This window comes from Meleagris gallopavo, chromosome 5 (genome assembly GCF_000146605.3).
Source record: "Meleagris gallopavo isolate NT-WF06-2002-E0010 breed Aviagen turkey brand Nicholas breeding stock chromosome 5, Turkey_5.1, whole genome shotgun sequence".
NCBI classification, from domain to species: Eukaryota; Metazoa; Chordata; class Aves; order Galliformes; family Phasianidae; genus Meleagris; species Meleagris gallopavo.
In genome coordinates, this window is record NC_015015.2 from 12,192,487 (window position 1) to 12,211,565 (window position 19,079).

The 19,079-nt window shown below is 42.6% G+C and overlaps 1 long non-coding RNA gene across 1 annotated transcript; it reads left to right on the top strand.

The window, feature by feature from the left end:
- The first annotated feature begins 4,535 nt into the window (after positions 1 to 4,535).
- On the top strand, positions 4,536 to 11,610 carry LOC116216650. Its single transcript, XR_004159837.1, has 2 exons — positions 4,536 to 5,479; positions 10,020 to 11,610. It is a non-coding gene; the product is annotated as an uncharacterized LOC116216650 (long non-coding RNA).
- Positions 11,611 to 19,079: the final 7,469 nt, after the last annotated feature.

Below are 19,079 nucleotides of genomic sequence, written 5' to 3' on the forward strand. Positions count from 1 at the left end.
GTCTATTAGAATTTGACACGTTTCAGTCACTCGAGTCTGACAAGATTGCCAAAGAGGAATCCAGCAGTACACTGCAGCTTTCAAGTGATCACGAGGAGACACTATACCATCATTTTTCTTTGTCCTTGGTGGAAGTCATAAGAAATAGCAAATGCCTTTATCTACAGATATTAGGGAATCTTTGCCCTCATTTTCTTTCAAAGTATCATTTTTAAACCAGATTCACACTTACTTAAACGCTTGAATTTTGCAACAGCACCATAACCCATAACACACTATGCAGGAAACTTATTCTGTAGCGTTATTTTAGTCTTCTCTGAAGTTTGGCAGAGCTGTTGAATAGGAAGATTTGAGAAGACTCCTGTACCTCAGGTTATCAGAACTGGGAGGTACCAAAATATTCAGGTTTGGTTTGGGGGTGTTTTTTCCCCTCCCCTACTTTTTTCCTAAGGAATGAAATCCTTACACTGACCCTGATCTTAAACATTGCATCTCAAACAGTGCGACAACTGGGGAAAACAAGATCTACAGTGTCAGCCACTTACATGTGTTCTCACGTAGTCACCATCTGCTCAGCAGTCCCAGAAGTCAGCAGCTCGGATCACAAAAAGCACTGTCATATTAAACACCCTGCTGACACAGACTACGGAGTGAGGGACCAGCCCGCAAGCTGCTGAGCCATCAGGTTACGGCCTCACAGCGTATCAGCAAAGAACCATGAAAAGATCATCCTTCAAGGGCTTTTCCTTCCCTTCTTTTCTCCAGCTGTGGGCTTCCCACTCATGATGAGACTGCTGCTGCTCACACTGCAATTGTTTAGCAAATATATAAGATTTTACAAACCTGCAAGACCACAAATGTCTCCTACTGCACACGTTGGCAAGAATGAGTTTATGTGGAAAAAAAGAAAAGAAAAATGGAGATATAAAACTCCTTGTTAAAATCTGTCCTTTTTTCAGGACAGTGACTAAGTGTTGCCTGAGCTGACCAGGAACTGAAATCATTGTGAATGCTGGATGGGTCACCTTCAGGACTCTCAGGGAAAGACGATCCAGAGCTTTGCTGTGCTGTAGAATTTAGTTTGCTTTTTTCAGCTTACTGGGCCTATTTGGCACTGGCACAGCTGCCCAGAGAACCATCCCTGGAGGCATTCAAGGCCAGGTTAGATGGGGCCCTGGGCCGCTTGATCTACTAGGTGGCAACTCTGCTCATGGCAGGAGCTTGGAACTAGATGATCTGTAAGGTCCCTTCCAACATAAGCCATTCTGTGATACTTACAAGTGTGTGGAAGAGCTCTAATCTTGGCATCCTGCCTGTCCTCAAGGTTTTAAACAACACAGTACTCCCTTCATGACAACACTGCTCAAATCTGGATCCTGAGAAAAAAGCTTTTCTAATGATCATTGTACCAGCACATGATCACTATGTATGCAGTGACGGTGCAGGACTTGGAAGCGATACCTGCTACACACAGTAACAAACATTTCCCATTTTAAATGGGAAAAGGAACAAACTCAATGGGGATAACCTACTAGCTCCATATACATATATACATTTCATATATACATCTTTAAATGAAAGCATGAATTTATCAAATAGTTATTGCTCAGTACAGTATCCTATTTACCTTACAAGATATTAGAAAATCTCCACATCTACGTATTTCTGACATTTTAGGCTTCTACCTGGAAATCTTATCTCAGTTGGTTTCCCAGGAAGAAGAGGGCCTGACAACCTTCAGCCTCACAGTTTGGCTCATCTTACCAGCAGAGATGATGATGAGCATTTACATTTCAACGCTTCTCTCAGCAGATAAGCACATTCCTGTTTTTGCAAAAATACAACAATTGTATTTATGCTAAGTATATATACACCTATTTCCCTAATGTCAGATCCAGAGCACCTGTACATAAAATGAGAATGAAAATCTTCTTAGACATGCAATTCCTTTTCTAGCAACTACTATTTGCCAGCTGAACTGAGCAGCCTCCTCCTCCTCCTTCCCCTCCTCTGTTTCCAGCCATGCAAAAAGACCAGAGCAGCTGACTCTGCTCCTTGGAGGGATCACCAAGCATAACTGCTTCAGTAATGAGAACCTTGTTTTCCCCCCCCAAAATAAGTAACTCAGCAATATGCAGAAGTGTCGGCATGGAGACATAAGCAGATAATCCTGGAAAAGTCTCCAAATTTTTCGCCAAGTTTTACATTCTGATCACTGAACTCTCAGCTCCTAAGCAGACCATGCTAACAGACAGCTCATACAGCCTCATCTTACAGAACCACAGGCAGGTTCAGGTGGACAGGGTCCTCCGCATCCCTCTGGCTCAGCCCCTGCTCCAGCACGGACACCCAGAGCAAGGTGCCCAGTCCCACATCCAGGCAGCTTTTAAACATCACCAAGGAGGAGATCCCACAGCCAGTAGGCAGCCTGTGCCAGTGTTCTGGCACCTGCACAGCACAGCAACGCTGCCTGGTATTCAGAGGGAACCTCCTGTGCTCCACTTTGTCAGCTTCTCCTGACAGCAAAGCTTTCCTGTGACCTAGAGGCTCCCTCTATTAACCTAGAGGCTACTAGAACACAACCAGTTATTTCCCTCATGGAGCGGTGTCCCTGCAGGGCTGCTAAGCACCTTGGAATCCATCACATCCCAAGCACCAGTCCACACCACAGGCATTGCTGCCACTCTCCCAACTTCCCTTTTTACAGCAAATCTGAGCCTTCATTTTGGGACTGCTTTTGTGGCTATGCTAAGAAAGTTCAAGCAAATACAGGCCCTGAAGGACAAGAGGCAGCCAGAGCAGCCTCACAGTTAAGATTTCTCTGGCTGGAGACAGGCACACACAATGAGCAAAGAGAAGTTGAACAACGCAGAATCAGCTGAGAGCAGCAGCAGGAGATGAGCAGGCTTTCTGCTCACTGCAGGGGATCAGAGATAATTCAGAAAACAGAGACAAATTCAATTTAATACAGTAAATTAAGAAGAAACCAAGAGAAAAATTGGGGTCAATCCAGCATGCACATGGCATTCTCATTGATGAACAAGCAGACAAAGTTTTTATATTTCACAGGTCTCCAGAACTGAGCAGCACCCACAAGCTTAGCAGATGGCCTTGAAAAAGCGGCCTGTTCTCTTCAGAGCCCCAGTGGGAGCTGAACCCTTTCACAATCACGGGATCAGTCTCTAGCTAGCAAGCAACCACCAGCAAAAGAAGTGAATTTGCTTTCACAGCATTTCCTCTGGTTTGTTCCAAGTTTCCCTTGCTCATTTCTGCATCCTCAATGCAAATACCATTCATTTTTTTTTCCCCCTAACTGGTCTTGCAGTTACTGGCAGCAGGGGAGGCAAGGAGTACAAACAAAGCACTCAGTAATTCAAGCCCAGAAATGCACCTGAAGCTCTGGCTCCAAGGCTCTGACAACAGCACTGAAAAAACACGCTGCTCCCTTTCACATCCAAGGGTACTTCAGTCCATACGCTCCCTGCCACTGCTCTGCCCCTTCTCCTCTCTGCCCCTCAGACACGCCTCCTCACTGGGAAGGGCACATGAGCAACTGCACTACCTCTGCCTGGCAGGGACAAGCCCGAGCTTGAGAGGTGACATGGGACAGAGCCACGTCTGACATGATATGCATAGCTCTTGACATGCCTGTCGCCGTGCCCGCTGCACTGCGGTGGCAGCTCACTGGCAGACACTTTCTGTCAATGCAAAGAAAAACCTTTTGTCTCTGCTGTACACACTGCATCAGAATCCTGGCCTCTTGCACTTCAAAAAATTATGAACAGAGAGATGATGCATCGGTCACAAAATATTTTCCCATGCCTACCGCAAATCTGGCATCTCTCTGTGGCTGTAAATATTGCAAAAAAAAAAAATCTGGGAGAGAAAAGATAAGGCTTTGCTAAGTTTCATTTCCATTTGGAAGCAAAGGGAGCCCTCATTGAGAAAAAAGGCAGAGGAGATAAAGTAAGATCAGAGATGGTGAAAAAACATTCCTAAAGGGCACGGGAGGAAGAAATCAATCACAAATGCAGACAAGATCAAACAGCAGCACACCAGCCACAGCCGTATTATCCTGGGGAAAAAAGCTGCAGGATGGCGAGGCAGCACAGCACCATGCTGCGAGGAGCGCTGCTCTCTGCACCCACTACATAGCAGAGAGTTGCTCATTCTCCATAGCAACAAGATACTTAAAAGCCAATCTGGAAACCGAAAACCAGCTTAAAAACAAAACAAAACATGGATCAATTTATTATCTCTATTTTAAGCGTCAGCTGTGAAGTATACAAGGTGGCGTTTGCTCAGCTTGGGGAAGCATCTTCATGGAAGGCTCTCCTCTTCCATCGCACCCCCATCCTAGAACTGACCCCCGGCGTGAAGCACACTGCACACACATGCACGTTCCCTGCCCTCCCATTAGCACCAGTGCCCCATACACAGGCCAAGTACATGCAGCCAGAGCTGACCAGTTGCTGCAGGAAGGCACTGACACCTCCCAGCCCTTCCCAAAGGGTTCAGGAAGGAAGTTACGGCCTTTCACTGCAAAAAAAATAAATTACAATCTTTCTGTTCAGTAGCTACCAGCTCAAGTCTCTGCTTAATAAGAGCTCAGGATGTGCTCATATCCTGACCTTATACCTGCTTGGAAACACCTCTGTTCAGATACCTGACTGACTCCAATAAATCTGTTACGTTGACTTCATCAGCAGAGCTTTGGAAGTACTACAGAGCTTGTCTCCTCCTCAAAGGCAACGAGGGAGCCCTGCACAGCACATTACAGAGTACACCAGGGTTACTCAGAAGCTCATCAAGTGGAAGAGAAAGGATCACACTGAAAAAGCTGCAGCACGGTGAGGGTTTCAGTCCCAACCCCTGTTCAGCTCTGCTTCTGAGACTGGTTTCCTCATGGAAAGAGACAAAAAAGAATGCTAGCAAATCACAGCTCCTTCACCACAAATATCACAGCTACATTTTGCAAGTTAATCACTCTACTCATCTAAAACTCTCTGCACGTCTGCACACCAGCTCCAAACAAGAATTCTAATACAACAACAAACCTTCCTTTGCAACCTCCTCGATTTAAACTGCACAGCAAAGAAAAGAGCTGGAGCAGAAGAGTTTACTCAGAGTGGTTACTGCCCAGTCCGGGTACCCCTCAGCCTACTGGAAGACGTTCTACTCTTCTGCAAGGAACAAGCACGCAGCAGTGTTAGAGTTATTTAGAACAAACGCAGCTGAACACAATAGTGCACAGCACTTTCTGTCCCCAGCTGGAAGTGCTTCACAAACAGGAAACACGGCAAGGCTGCTCTCGCTCATTCAGTGTCTCCCAGGGCACGACAGAGCCATGCAGAAGGAATGGGCTCACACAGCACCCGAGCAGGCAGGCTTCAGTCCAGTGGAAAATGAACAAAATGTGCAGAGGACTCGGAAGCACAAAGCTGAACCTCCTAACTGGCACTGGACACTGAAAAACAAGGTATGCTGTGCTAGTTCCATTTGCTTTATGGCTTCCCTGCCACTGCTATAAGGAAAGAAAGAAGAACCTGCTTCAAGATTAGGCACAGATGTATTTCCACTGTCTGCCATGAAAGCCATCTTCTGAAGCATTCACATTAATATTAAAGATAGTTGTAGCATAGATTCATCCTCAATTTAATGAGTCATAAAGTTAAAAAAAAAAAAAGCATCGCACTCAGCAATTTTGCCTTGGCTCAGTTCTGCTTTATCTGCTTTATCTGTATGTCTGTTAAATCAAGAATTTCAGAAACATTTGATCCACATAGGCAAAACATCCATCTGTCTGCTTCTTCTATGGCCAACGTATGTGAATGAGCCTTTGGACTTAAATGACAGAAATTTTTAATCAACCAATCCTTAGCCACAGTATTTATTAGCAGAAAAAAAGATGTCAGTCTTTTCATTTCCTTATGCAATCATTTGTTCAAGTATTAATTTTTAAGCCACAGACCAAATCTACCCTTATTTCTGAAGAAAATGATTTCAAGTACTTCATGGAAAGAATAATTTTCATCTGCATAGATTATGAGGTAGAAGGAAAAGTACCCTCATAAAAACACATTTACTAGTCAAACTCCCTTTCCTATATGATTAGTTACAAAGGAGGAAATACTTCTTTTAATACCTTGGTTCAAAGGTTGTCAGGAGCAAACCTCTTTCTGGATGGCATACAAACTAGCTCTATTTCCATAGGATACCTCACTGACCCCAAATTTGAGGTATGCTAAGAGCTTTTTAAGCAATGAAGAAGCCACACAGCTCACGCATATGTCATTTTTCTGACAATCAGCATGGAAAATAATGGCATTTAAGTCTTCAGCTCAGAGCTGACAGCAGCCTCAGGAAAGTTACCTCCCATCCAGTCAAGTTTTACCCTGACTATGGAAATATCTCTTCAATCAAAGAGACAGATGCCACCCCAACCTCTCACACACTACAAGGTCTGAATATTCAAGGTAACCCTCCAAATCTGCCTCAAAGTTCTGTAGGACTGCAATACAGAGCAGAGGGCTGCCCTAAGTGCTGCATTATGTTGTCAGTGGCAGGCAGCTCTTGCACATGGCCAAACCCATGCCACGCTATGTCCCACCACTTACAGTACGGCAATGACAAAGACATCAGCAGCCTGGTGAGAAGATGCAGTCCCAAAGAGCTCCTAAGCAAAAACACTGTGTCTACAAACAAGCCAAAACCACAGTTCCTTATGAAATGAAGTTCTGGTCAGATCCTGGAGCATGTTCCTAAGAAGAGGACTGAAGGAGACTCAGGACACTTGCCCCTGCCTTGTGAGGTTGCAGCTTTGGCCAGTGCACATCAGAGAGCCTCTCCACACTGCTGGGACATGTGTGCAGCTATCCAGCGCAGCACAAAGTCACAAGGCACAGCCTGTGAATCACAAGGGCTTACTTGCTCCATCTTAGGAAGTTTAATTATCCTGATGATGTTATCTTAATTAAATGGAGTTCATATTTAAGTCTGAAATGCGAATATATCTTCAAAACTCTTGATAGCAAACCTGAGGAGACAGTGCAAGGAAAACTACCAGAGAAAGCAGGGCTGGCTGAATATGATAAATGCAACTGTATTTCTGAATGCAAGCAATTACAGCCCAGGTGGTTCTCTGTTCAGGGCCCTCTAGGTCAATCAGATTTCCAAAGGGGAAATGGGAGGGTCTAGAACAACACTACTTCGCTTAAAAGTAGATAAGCAAAACATAAAAGCTAAAACTGACAGCAAGAAGAAAAAAAGTAACCCGTCGAGTTGGAGGTTAGCAGATAATCTCTGAATAGTCCTGCTGTGCACATAATGATTTACACTTTCCTGGCTCACAGGAAACACTGCTGGTCTTGTAAAAACGTACAGCAATCTAGGAAGGTGCCACACGTGCAGGCCAGAAGCCAGTTTGAGAGAGTAAATAGGAAATTGTAACCTTCCCAAAAAATGAAGAAAAATAGCTTAGCCTTTAAGGAATTATTTCTTGTTTATTCAAGAGTGAGGGAAATTTCAGTTTTTCACTATGCTGTCCATGCTAAAGCCAAGAATTTCAGCTCCAGCCATTACTAAATAAAGATGATTGCTAAATAGAGATATCATCTCCACACCTGAGCAGTGACAGGCACTTGGCACCCCAGTCCTTCACTTGACCCAATCCTAACAACAGCTGGTATCCTCCAGGATTCTGGATCACAAGCCAAAACTGTGGTGACATCTGGTAAAAAGAAACACAGAAGAAAATGGCAGGAAGAACTGACAGTGCCTGGTGGTACTAAGCCCCATTATTCCTTTCTCATTCCTTTCTCATTCTGACAAAGCCTTGCAAGCTCTGGTGACACCAGGACATATTCCCCCCTTGCACTGATGGGAAGCATCAGAAACAGGGCTGTGCCCTGTGCTCTCCTGCTCACCCCATCACAAAGCGCTTCTCCTTCTGAGCCAGGAAGACCCCCCCATGTTCTCATCTGCTTGTCAGTAATACACACTGGGAGCATCACAAGGAAGCATGCTGCATCACTCCAAATTGAACAGCAGCTTTCCCATCAGAGAAGCAGATAAACTCATCACCTCTGCAAGCAACTAAATTCACTGCCCGTGCTAACTTTGGCAATTTCTCTAAAACTTGCATCTCTAGAACTTAATAATTACTTCTGTTGGCCTTGGTTCTCTGATGAGCTTGAGATAGCAAGTTTTACTTCCAACCTGTGTCTGAAACAATTACTAAAAAAGAGATCTCTTAAAAAAAGAGTCAGTGAAAACAATCACGCTACTGCATTTCTCCGTCTTTGAAAACAGAAATACAGAAACTAACAGAAAAGCAGGCTAGAATACAGTCATGCTAGAAAACAAACAGGTTCATCTCCATGAGGGAGAATGATGGTTCAGCAGTGTACACGCAGGCACGGGTATGACTTGCATTGATCCACATGTGCACACAAAGATGCCTGAAGTGAGTTCAGAACATAGAGCTGTGGTCAAGTGAGTATCTTCAAAGTTACCTAGTGACTCCTGATGCTCAGTTTAGTGCTCACTTAAGAAACTGCAGCTTCAGGACAGGCCTTTCCTGCCCTCTGGAATCAGGGACCTCCATTGCCCATTATTACTATCTCAGGTAACCAAGAACTCAGGACTTCCAAAAACCATTAGCAGTCACTGCTGGGAACACTGAAGGAATAAAGCGAGCCAAATGAAGCTTGTAAACAGGGAGTTCCTCATACTGTTAGCATGAGTCATTATTATTATTTTGTTTTCTTGTTATTCTCATCCAGTCAAAGTCATTACCTTCAATTAAGAAGGCATATTTTTTTCCTGGATATACAGCAACATTCAGTCCATAGTAGGTAACTTGAGGTTTGTAAATGTAGGATGTATCTCTAGGAGCTTGCATTGGTTGGTTCCTGAACCACCAACTTGTTGGACAAAACAAAAGCTGCCTGAGAAGGAGCAGCTCAAGAGAGAAGAGGCATCACAATGGTGATGATTAATATGCTGTGGCTGTTGAGATCCCAAGAGGCTACGTGTAAGTGAAGGAAATGCAGCTCAGCTTTAGATTCAAGACTGGTAGGAAAATTAAGTGATAGTTAAAATATTTACATTCACATAGAGAAAATCAATTCTAAGACAGCACAATTACTGAGCAGACACTCCTGCAAATATTAACTTGGGATATTTCATTATTATTGTCCTGTGTCATATCTCAGATGCTGAGCTTTTGCCAATTCAAGGAACTATTGCTTATTTCAGCTGACTCAAAAACAATTCTGATCTTCTTCTTTACCCTCAAAACATTTGCAGGACAGAGTGGAAGACCACTCATCATCCATTTTTAAATGCTGTTGGCAGTAACACTCCCATTTGATCAAGCTGAGTGCATTAGTTGAGGGATAGGCTTCTGTTCACAAGTCTGACTGTTCTGACCCAAGTGATATCAATTGCTGCTGTCATCTGCAGATGTTGGAAGTGCTTTGCTGCTGAGCAAACCTTTGTGCTGACTGTTAGCTGCTAACTTAACCACAGAGGTCTGAACAGCCTTTAAGCATTGAAGTCTTCACAGAAACTGCATGTGAATCTATAACCAAGTCATCTGAAAGCATGTTCCAATTCCAATTTAAAAAAAAATCCAAAGTATGTGGAAGACAAAGCTTTGTTACACACTGAAATACAAAATGAGCGCAGAAAGAGCTGGCTCAGGCTGGGAATACACCATTGTTTGACTTCACTCATTATTTGTGGACAAATTTCATACAGGCCTCAGACCTGCCTGTACTAATGCAGAGACTTTCACAAATGGTCACTCTGCAGGAACTGTTTATATTTTTGTTCTCATCACTGGACCCTTCCAATGCTTAAAAATTTAAGGTAATTTTAGGCAATAGTCTCAACTCTTCCTAGTTCCTCATCTCTCTGATCTTCCTGTTCCTGTGCATGAGCTCCTCAGACAACGCAAGCTCTGTCTAGAGCTTAGGGAACACAGCGTAAGCACCGATTCTGATCTTGTCTTGCAGGCAGTCACCATCCTGGCCATACCACAAAGCAGTCCTGGCTGTAACCCAGCCCTCCTGGAGCAGTTAGCATGTGAGCTTTGCATTCCTACCTGCCTGTGGATGGGACAGACCCTATCATCAGCAGTTTTCCCAGAGAGAAATCCAGTAAATCTCAAAGCTTGCAAGACCACGCAATGGGTAACCTCCCTGTGCTTCTTCCTATGTGAAAACATACAGCATTGCAACAAAGGAACGGGAGGAATAGAAATATGAGTTCTCCTTTTTAAAATGTCTCGTTTGCAACATGGAGGGAAGGTTGCTTTTTTGTTTGTTGGTTCCATTTAAATAAAGGGTACTTTTATTGGAGTGTAAGAAGAGAGAAACACAGAAGAAACCTCAATTTAAAAAAAGGTAACATGATAAATCTGGCTTACCTCCACCAGACACAAAGCAAACTGTCATTAAATTACCCCTCTCTGCACAGGAATTGAAGTTGAGCCCAGTCTCTCTCTTTTTCTCACACAGGATTAGGTGATAAGTTAGCCAGAAACAATCCAAAAGAGCTCCAAAACTATTCCATATATGGCAGATACTTTTCAAAGTCCCGTTCTGCCACTGATTTTGGCAGTTGTGAAGAGAATCTGTCCCATTTTTCAATATCATCTCTCTTCTCACAGTACACTGACTTTGAGGGGGTGCAGCTCTCCTGATGTCATCACACATCCTGGAAGCAAGATGTTATGCCAAGGCCTGAATCTCTACCGTTTCTGCAATTCCCCAACTACGATGATTTAAAGAAAAAACCCTCAGAAGCAGTCTAAAATTATAGAAACCATGACACAGTTCCAAACTGAATAAATATTAGAAGGAAAAAAAAAAAAGCAACTGACATCAAAACCTACCCAACAGTAGAGAAATGTACGTAGTGACACACTGCAGATTCAGCGTAGAAAAGAAAATAACAAAACTTCTGCTATCTTTAGTGCTGACTCATCAGATTCTGGCTGCGGGATCTGATATCCCTAAGGATGTTTGGGCTTTGGAGATGTCCCTAAAGAATACACACGCCTCACTGTGCAAATACACTGCCTAGAACTGAGATAAAAAAAAATCTGTGTTCTTGAGTTCTGAAGAAGGTGGCTTATATCCTGCAGGGAGTGGAGACAGTTATTAGGACGAGAGTGGGAAATAACAGGCATGAAATGGGGCTTTTCCTTGCTGAGGGTAAGTGAGGTCATATCAAGTCTGAGCTGCAGAAAATGATGAATGCGTCTAACTTTCTCATATTCTGTTTTCCCAGGACTGAAAGCCATTTTCTCCTACTAGCCTAAACCAGCCATAAAAGCACTTATTGGCAAATGAGCAGCCAGAGGTCTGGGTAAAAGAGGAAGCAACTGGAGTGCAGCAAGGACATCTGCCTCTTGGTGCAGCACTGCAGCGCTACCCCAGGCCAGAGGCATCAGGAGGCAACAGGGACTGTTTTCCTGTTGCAAGGAAAAAATCTCTTCAGACAGAGAAGTGCAAGAGAATTCTGCAGGTACTGAAGAGTATTTAGCTAAAATGAAGCCACAGCCACAGAAATACCAGGAAAAATAGAAGGAAAAAAAAAAAACACAAAAACAAGAGCTGGTCCCTCTTTAAAGGATATGCACACATACACCTGATCGAAATTACATGTATAACACACTCCGCTGTGCATGTTAAATATGTCCCCCAGAAGCAGCTTTCCATTCTCAGCCTTCATCACCCAGAACAGACCAAATTCCTTGACTGTCAAGGCCAACTCATTTTCAAGGCTCATCCATTCAGCTAAGTTTTCTTGTTAAGCCTATTTGCCAAGAGGGCAACTGCTTTTGACTCAGACTCACTCTGATGAGTCCTACGCCAGAGAGATGCATTCCCACCTCCGTCAAAATTAGTTTGCCTCTTAAATTATGGAGTGAAGGTCACTTTCCTAACTCTGGAGTGGGATTAAACTCTGGATAAAAATAGGATGGCACCGTCCCTTTATTTATCAGCTACATTCAGATCAGTTTCATCCTTTATGTCTTTGCTACATTTCGCTCTCAAAGTATATGATTACCAAGATAAAGCTTATTTAATCATCCTGAAATCCTGTTTATAAATAATACAAATGATCAAAATGAAGACTTTTGAAACAAAGTAATACAGAAATGTTAAATTTACTGCTATATGATTTATTCCTGCATCTGCTTAATAAACTATCCACAGATCCACACGTACGTGGTATAATTGTATTTCACCAGACAGCTCTCTGCATTCTGTATCCACAGAGCAATAGACCATGGAGCACAGACCATTATTCCAGTTTTGGAATCCAGTAAATAAGATGTAAATAAGAGTTTGACATTGCAGATATGTTTCTGTGAGGTGAAAGCACAGAAAAAGCAAATCACACACAAGGGATTAGGAGCTACCACAGGCTGACACGAAGTGGAAGCAGTGCCTGCCTCTCGTTGCTGCAAACAGGACCAATGCTTCCTATCCAGACCCCTGCCTATCACGTCCATATGCTTCTTTTCTCACAAAGATCCCTTTTTTCTTTTTCTTTTTTGGTATCACACAGGCAAAGCTTGTTCTCACAGAAAACAAAGTAATATTAGAAGTGTCAGAGCCCACAGGCAAGAACTGATTTATCAAAACATCACAGTAGCCTCCACTGCCACAAAGCTGACTTGGGGATTCACCCACCCCGTCTGCTACACAAGTGCAAAACAGGGGTCAGCATAAGCTAAAACTGAGGGGGAGAGAAGGGATGACATCGTCCTCATCTTGCAGTCTTTTACAGCTCTTTGTTCTACTTGCAGACAAATGACCTGAAGATGTGGGCTAGAAAAAAAAAAGGAAACCTGAGAATTTCTCAATGCTCTCTTTTTTTCTCACTTTCAGGAACATCCCTCAGAAAACAGTAGATTCCTAACACTAATTTCTACACTGGTGTTCTCACAGACATAGTGGCCTTCCAGGGACTGCTGCCCTCTGGCCAGAAGGACCAGCCAGGTCACAACACTTCTGCCCTGCAGCCTCCAGGAGATGACCATAAGTGTTTCTACTCCACACAGCTCTGATAGAGATCCTCCAAGAGAGGCATTTGCAAACCATACTGTTTGCAAGCTGTCCAGGAAATGAGTCTTTCCTATAAAAAACAGTGTTCCAACAACAAGCCAAGACATTCAGGATCTCTCCTACGCTGCTTGATTTCTTGCAAATGCTATATTTATATTCTTACTCACATTGATCTGGATATCATGACCTCTCACTCTACAAATGCAGACACAGAAGTACTTGAATGTCAAGTGTTTTACGTATTTCCAGAGTGTTTCAAAAATAAGTGTCTGCCTCATCCTTCACCATCCAGGTAAAAAAGAGTCTTCCAGTCCCACACCACTATTTAGAAAAAAATGTAACAAGGAACATGGCAAGTATTTCAATATTTTTTTTTAGTCCAAGTAATGACCACAAGTAGATAAAACTTAGGTTTTATCTTAAGTACAGAATTTTTCTGTAGTTTGTAAAAACCACGCCATGAAAAATACCAACGTAAAAAGGAAGTGCTGAGCCTCCTCAACGTTTTCATGTATTTAACTTTGGATGATATGAACCTCCCTAGGAAAACCTCATCCAGTAATGAAATCTGTAATAAAAAATTACTACCCAGAAGTAAAAGCAGTTATACACAATTAATGAATTCATTCAGCCAGTCACTAAATCAAAACAGCAAACCAGACTCTCTTAATCATGCAGAGGAACAGTTTTCAGTGTTTCTTATATTGTACTTTGCTCAAGGCCTGTATTACCAATTGGTTATTTCTGCAATTCTTAACCACTTACTGAATAAAGTTATTTAAAATTTAAATGTCATTCAGTGATACTTCTTAAGAACATATTGTTCTTTCCAGGTTTCTAATTCTGAAGGAAATTAATATCGGATTTATTTTCTGGGTCAAAAAAAGACTGTGAATATTCAGTAAGTCAGCAAGTTATTACTGCACCATTAACTTCGGATTTCCAGAAAGGATCTCAACTCTTCCCTTTGAGGGTAGAAACTTGGTACAAACAGATCAGGCATTCAGAACGTCATCACTGCCTGAAGCTCACACGTTCCCTTTCCACCTGGGACAGGAGGGGCCCTTGGGTTATGGATGCCATCTTCAAAATTTGTCAAAGACATTTTGAAAGTTTTCACCTACTATTCAATATTAGACTCAGCAATGGACATTAAAAGGAACAGTAAATCTAACAAAGCTCTGAGCAAGAGAATATTAAGAAAGAGCTGCTTGACTGAAGGCCAAAGAACAATCAGATGTCTTTTTCCTTCCCGCTTTCCTTTCCGTAAATGCCCCATAGCTCATCTCTTCTCTATTCCAGTAGTTCCCTCATCTAGTTTTCACAGAAAAAAAAAAAAAAGGAATATCTCTTCACTTTCTCTGTCAAACTTTGCAGAGGAGCTCTGTGCACTCTTCCCAGAAACACAATATCAATTTTAGATGGAAAAGGCAAAATCCATGACATAAAACTTCAGAAGTGTCATTGAAGGACAAAGTTGTCCAACACTCGCCTCATTGCCATCACACTTCTTCATGCTGAAATCTTGGGGGTTTTTTGTTTCTTTTTTTTTAATTAAAAAAAAGCTTTTTCCCCTTTGGATGCAACTTCTACGCACCTGTGACTTAAACCAGCACCAATTGAGCACAAAGTGCTGTGCTGATTCTCTAGGCCTTTTCTAACAGCAGGGTCTAGCTACTGCCATTTTCTAGTGCCAGCTTGGTAATGGAAAGTCACAAACTCCTCTTCCAGGTTTCCACTTTCTCAAGGACAGCAGTTAGGAGAGACCCTACAAGGTGACTCTTAATCAAAAACCTGCCTCCAATTACAATTATTGCAGTTATGATTCCTGAGTGAACCTATTAATCAAAGTTCTCTGCACAGCAAGATCTTTAATCTGACATAAATCCTTTCAAGTCACCTCCAAACCTGGGAATAAAACCAATTTTCTTCCTCCCAAATAATTTCAACAATAGCCAAAACCCTCCCTGCCTGCAACAAAACACGTGTGCTCTCATTCATAATTGATATACCATTTCTGGGCCAAACTTGCGAAGCTTAGCTTCCACCTCTGCTGACACTGCTGCTATCAAGTTGCAAGTCCACACTTAGCCACATTTATCACTGTCATGTCAGCATCAACAAATTCAAATGTGAACCAAGATCTTGCCACATACAGCCCTGTACAAATATAGGAGAAAATAAAAGGCATGTTGTCTGCCCCAAGAAGCCCGTGAACTACATCTAGAAAGGAAACACATCTGTACCCAAGCTTAAAATCATGTGGAGCAGGTACACTCTGGAGTGTGCAAATCCAAACATCAAGGGAGAAAACACAGGCCTCAATGCAAACACAGCACCTTAGTGCTTCTTTAAAAATCTTGCCTGTGGTATTATTGACATGGATCTTGCACTGAAGACATACATACAGAATTTGAAATAACTTTTTTCGAGTGTCTTAAAATAGATCATGAATCAACAGAACCAGCAAAGAGAACCAGAAGTTATGTATACACGAGTAGCTTCACATATGCTGGACAAAGCCCTGAAAATTCATAACTGAGATAAAACGTAGAACAGATCCCTGAACAGTGACAGCTAGTGTTGAGCAAGCCAATGCACTTGCTGCTGCAGTAGGGTTTGCCCTGTGTGTTTTCTGACCCTAGCAGTGGTCACACCACCGCAACCAGCCTGCTCTGCAGGCACTAAGTTATGCAATATGCAACTGTTTTCTGAATAGCTTACTATCAGCAAATCCACCCACACTTGCCTCAGAGCTCACCACAGAATTTCCCAGCTTAGGCACAGCAAAAAGCATCAGTTACAAGGATCACCTCAGGACACTGTGGTTTGGTATGGAGGACACAGTTGGCTACTCTTGTAGCCACACATTGCTGCTTGTCTGCCTTCTCAAACAAGTTGCCTCCTTTAGGCAATACACCTCAGAGTGACAGGCAACAACAGAAACACCCTGAGAAGCATTTGAGCCTGAAGGAAGAACAGGGATGCATTTTGTAGTTTCCTGCTAGCATATTAATTTTGCAGGTCTTCCCACACTCCCAGCAACATGCAGAAGCCATTGCTTACCCCACACCGTGGGCCCACAGCCACCCTCTGCCAACAGAAACCTTAGTTTGGAAAGATCAGACTACAATTTTACTGCTGATGTATATGGGATAATATTGATGAAAAGCATCAAATCACTACCCTTAACCCCCCAGAGAAGACCACGTACCATAGGCGAAAAGGGAGGAACCATGATGGAGGCCTCACATCACCTAAACACCAGCACCTGGAACAAGATCTGCTTCTCACACACCTCAGCTCAGCGTTGATCCAACTGATTTCTTTCTTTGAAACTACCACAGTAGCGATCAACCTCGTTGCAAAGCTGCTTCAGACACCAGCTCTGGTACTTCTTTTGACATACACGCCAGCTCAGCACCTGGTGCTGTCAGCAGGGCAGCAGGGAGGCTGCCCCAGCCGATTCCAGCTCATGAGGCACAGACCAAGTCTCACCAGGCCCCTAGTAAATAGTCTCCCTGTCTTCACCTCAGACCATGAGCTTTGCCAACTTATTTTCTCCCCAGCACTGCTGAGGAGCGGTTAGCCAGACCTCAAAGGCTACCCACTTCATATTGGGCACATCAAGACCATGCTGTGGCCAGATGATCCAAAATTTAAACTCTACTTACACTTACCTGGAAAGAAAGAGACTGGAATTAGACTCAATCTGAAGATATACTGAGTGCTATCATGAAACGGCTGACTTCCCCACCAGACCTCCTACTGCTGTATTGTCAGACAGTGCCCATCAGACTCCATATCCCCCAAATACACAGATGTGAGGTGCCACGAAACTCACAAGTTGGATGGGCAGAAAGACAAAAGAACTGAGCTAATATGCAATGCTACTGTTGAGTTTTCTTTCGCAAAACAAGGTTAACAAGAAAAAAGAATTGCTGTCCCTTTCAGATCAAAGGAAGATGCAGGACAGCAAAAGATCTCCCTTAGAAGCACATTACATGACACTAATTACAGAATGTGACTAAAAGCCTCCTCAAATTTTTTTACTGTTCCTGAGACATTCTCCACTGTTTTGATCCCACCGGAATTTGTACTTTTGAAATGAATCTCAAATAACCACTGAAAAGCCATGCCACTTGATACTGAGGCATGCAGTGTTTATTTGCAATACAAAAACAGATCTCGACTGTAGGAAAATACAGCAAGTAGATACACGTATTATTAAGCTGCTTAATCACTTTTTTAAACCAGAAGATAATACAGAACTTGCAATCTTAAAAAAAAAAAAAAAGGCACCAAAGTCAGACTGGGCTTAAAATTTTTCTGCCAGTGATCAACATCTAATATAGTTTCCTTATCAAAGTGATATTATCCATGAAATTTTAAGAACTATCAGAACATTGTTAAACAGTACTTCTTCACAGCCCCCACCAGACAGATCTGAATATTAAACACATTTTGCAAGGATGGGAGATGAAGTTAAGGGAAAGTTTAAGGGTATGCCTCCCCAAATCATACAGCCCCACACCAGTGCTTCAGGTCACAGTGTAATGCAGGAATAGATACATGGGAACCAGCATAGGCCTGTACATTCACACAGCATTAAGCAGCCTCCGGAGGGGTATCTGCTCAGTTCTGAAGCAGGAGAGTTGGGCAGCCCAGCGCACCTCACTAGGCCTCACTGATTCCTGGAGACAACTTCAGCAACAGCCAGAGCATCCTGGAACTGTACTTTATTATGTGAAGTGACACCTTGATAGTGAATGAGCTGCAGGAAGCACTGGAGATCTCATTTTTATTTTTATTTTTTTTCCCAGGAAAAAATCAATCTTTAGGATCAAGCCTAACTCTGGTATTTCTACTATTTATATGGAATCAACATGCTCTGCTCCATGACTAGAGCTTCCAGGGACTCTTCCATGCTGCTAATTACTAATAAAATAGTTTATGTCAGTGCATATAAACTACCAAAAAGTGCTTTCATCTACACTGAAATGCAATTTCAGAAAAAAATGAGTATGGAAATGCAATTCATTACACTGCAGACTCATATTGCTCTGTTACACAAGAAGTACTGGGCAATCAGATTTTTTGCACACTTCTTTGAAATTACCTAAAGACCCAAAGGTATGGAATAAAGCAGTTCCTCATCTCTGACACTGCAGGAGGACTCTGGAATTCATGCTAAGTGGTAATGGAAACAAATTAAAAAACGCATAAGAAGAGCTAGTAGAGAAAAGCAAAAACTGCTTGTCACATGGCCAACACCACAACACAATGTTTCCAACAGTACTAAGACCAACTATAAGGAACAGATTGAGAATACCCAGCTCTCTAGGCTGTTTTGCATTCCACGAATCCCTAAGCAAAGTAATTCTAATATTTTACCACTAAAATAAAATGAGGAGCTTTTCCTGAGATTCCTTCACAACAGAAGAATTCTAACACTGATCATGTGACAGCACCAAATCTCATTTTCCCCTCATCACAGAGCTGCTAGCTGGAGCAAAAAAGCCCCAAAAGTGAAGGGGAAAACTATTCATTTATCAGTTTGCACTGCCACATCCCCTGACCTATTTTATTACTAAAAATAGTCCCTCTTAGGTCACTGCTGCAAATTGAATTCTGCTGCTTCATTGCCCACTGCAATCTCATGGAACTGCATGCTGCCTACACACAAAACACTAAGAAGGTTGACTTATTCACTGCCAAAGATGCAGCCAGTCTTCTCATTTTGACAGAAAGAAACAAATCATTTTCCATGTTAAGTGAAGTATGTTTCTCTGCAATGCAGTTTAAGCCCAACTCCAATTATTTATACTGCAATTTCAATACAAGTATAAACGCTTGGTGCAGCTTCCTTTTTGTTCATGTTTGCAATATGTTATCCAGTAGCCTATTTTGCAAAATATGTTTTCAAAGGTATTCACGTGTTTTTTTTTTTTTAATCAGCAATGGAATAGCAGCCCTAATGATATCTATAGACCA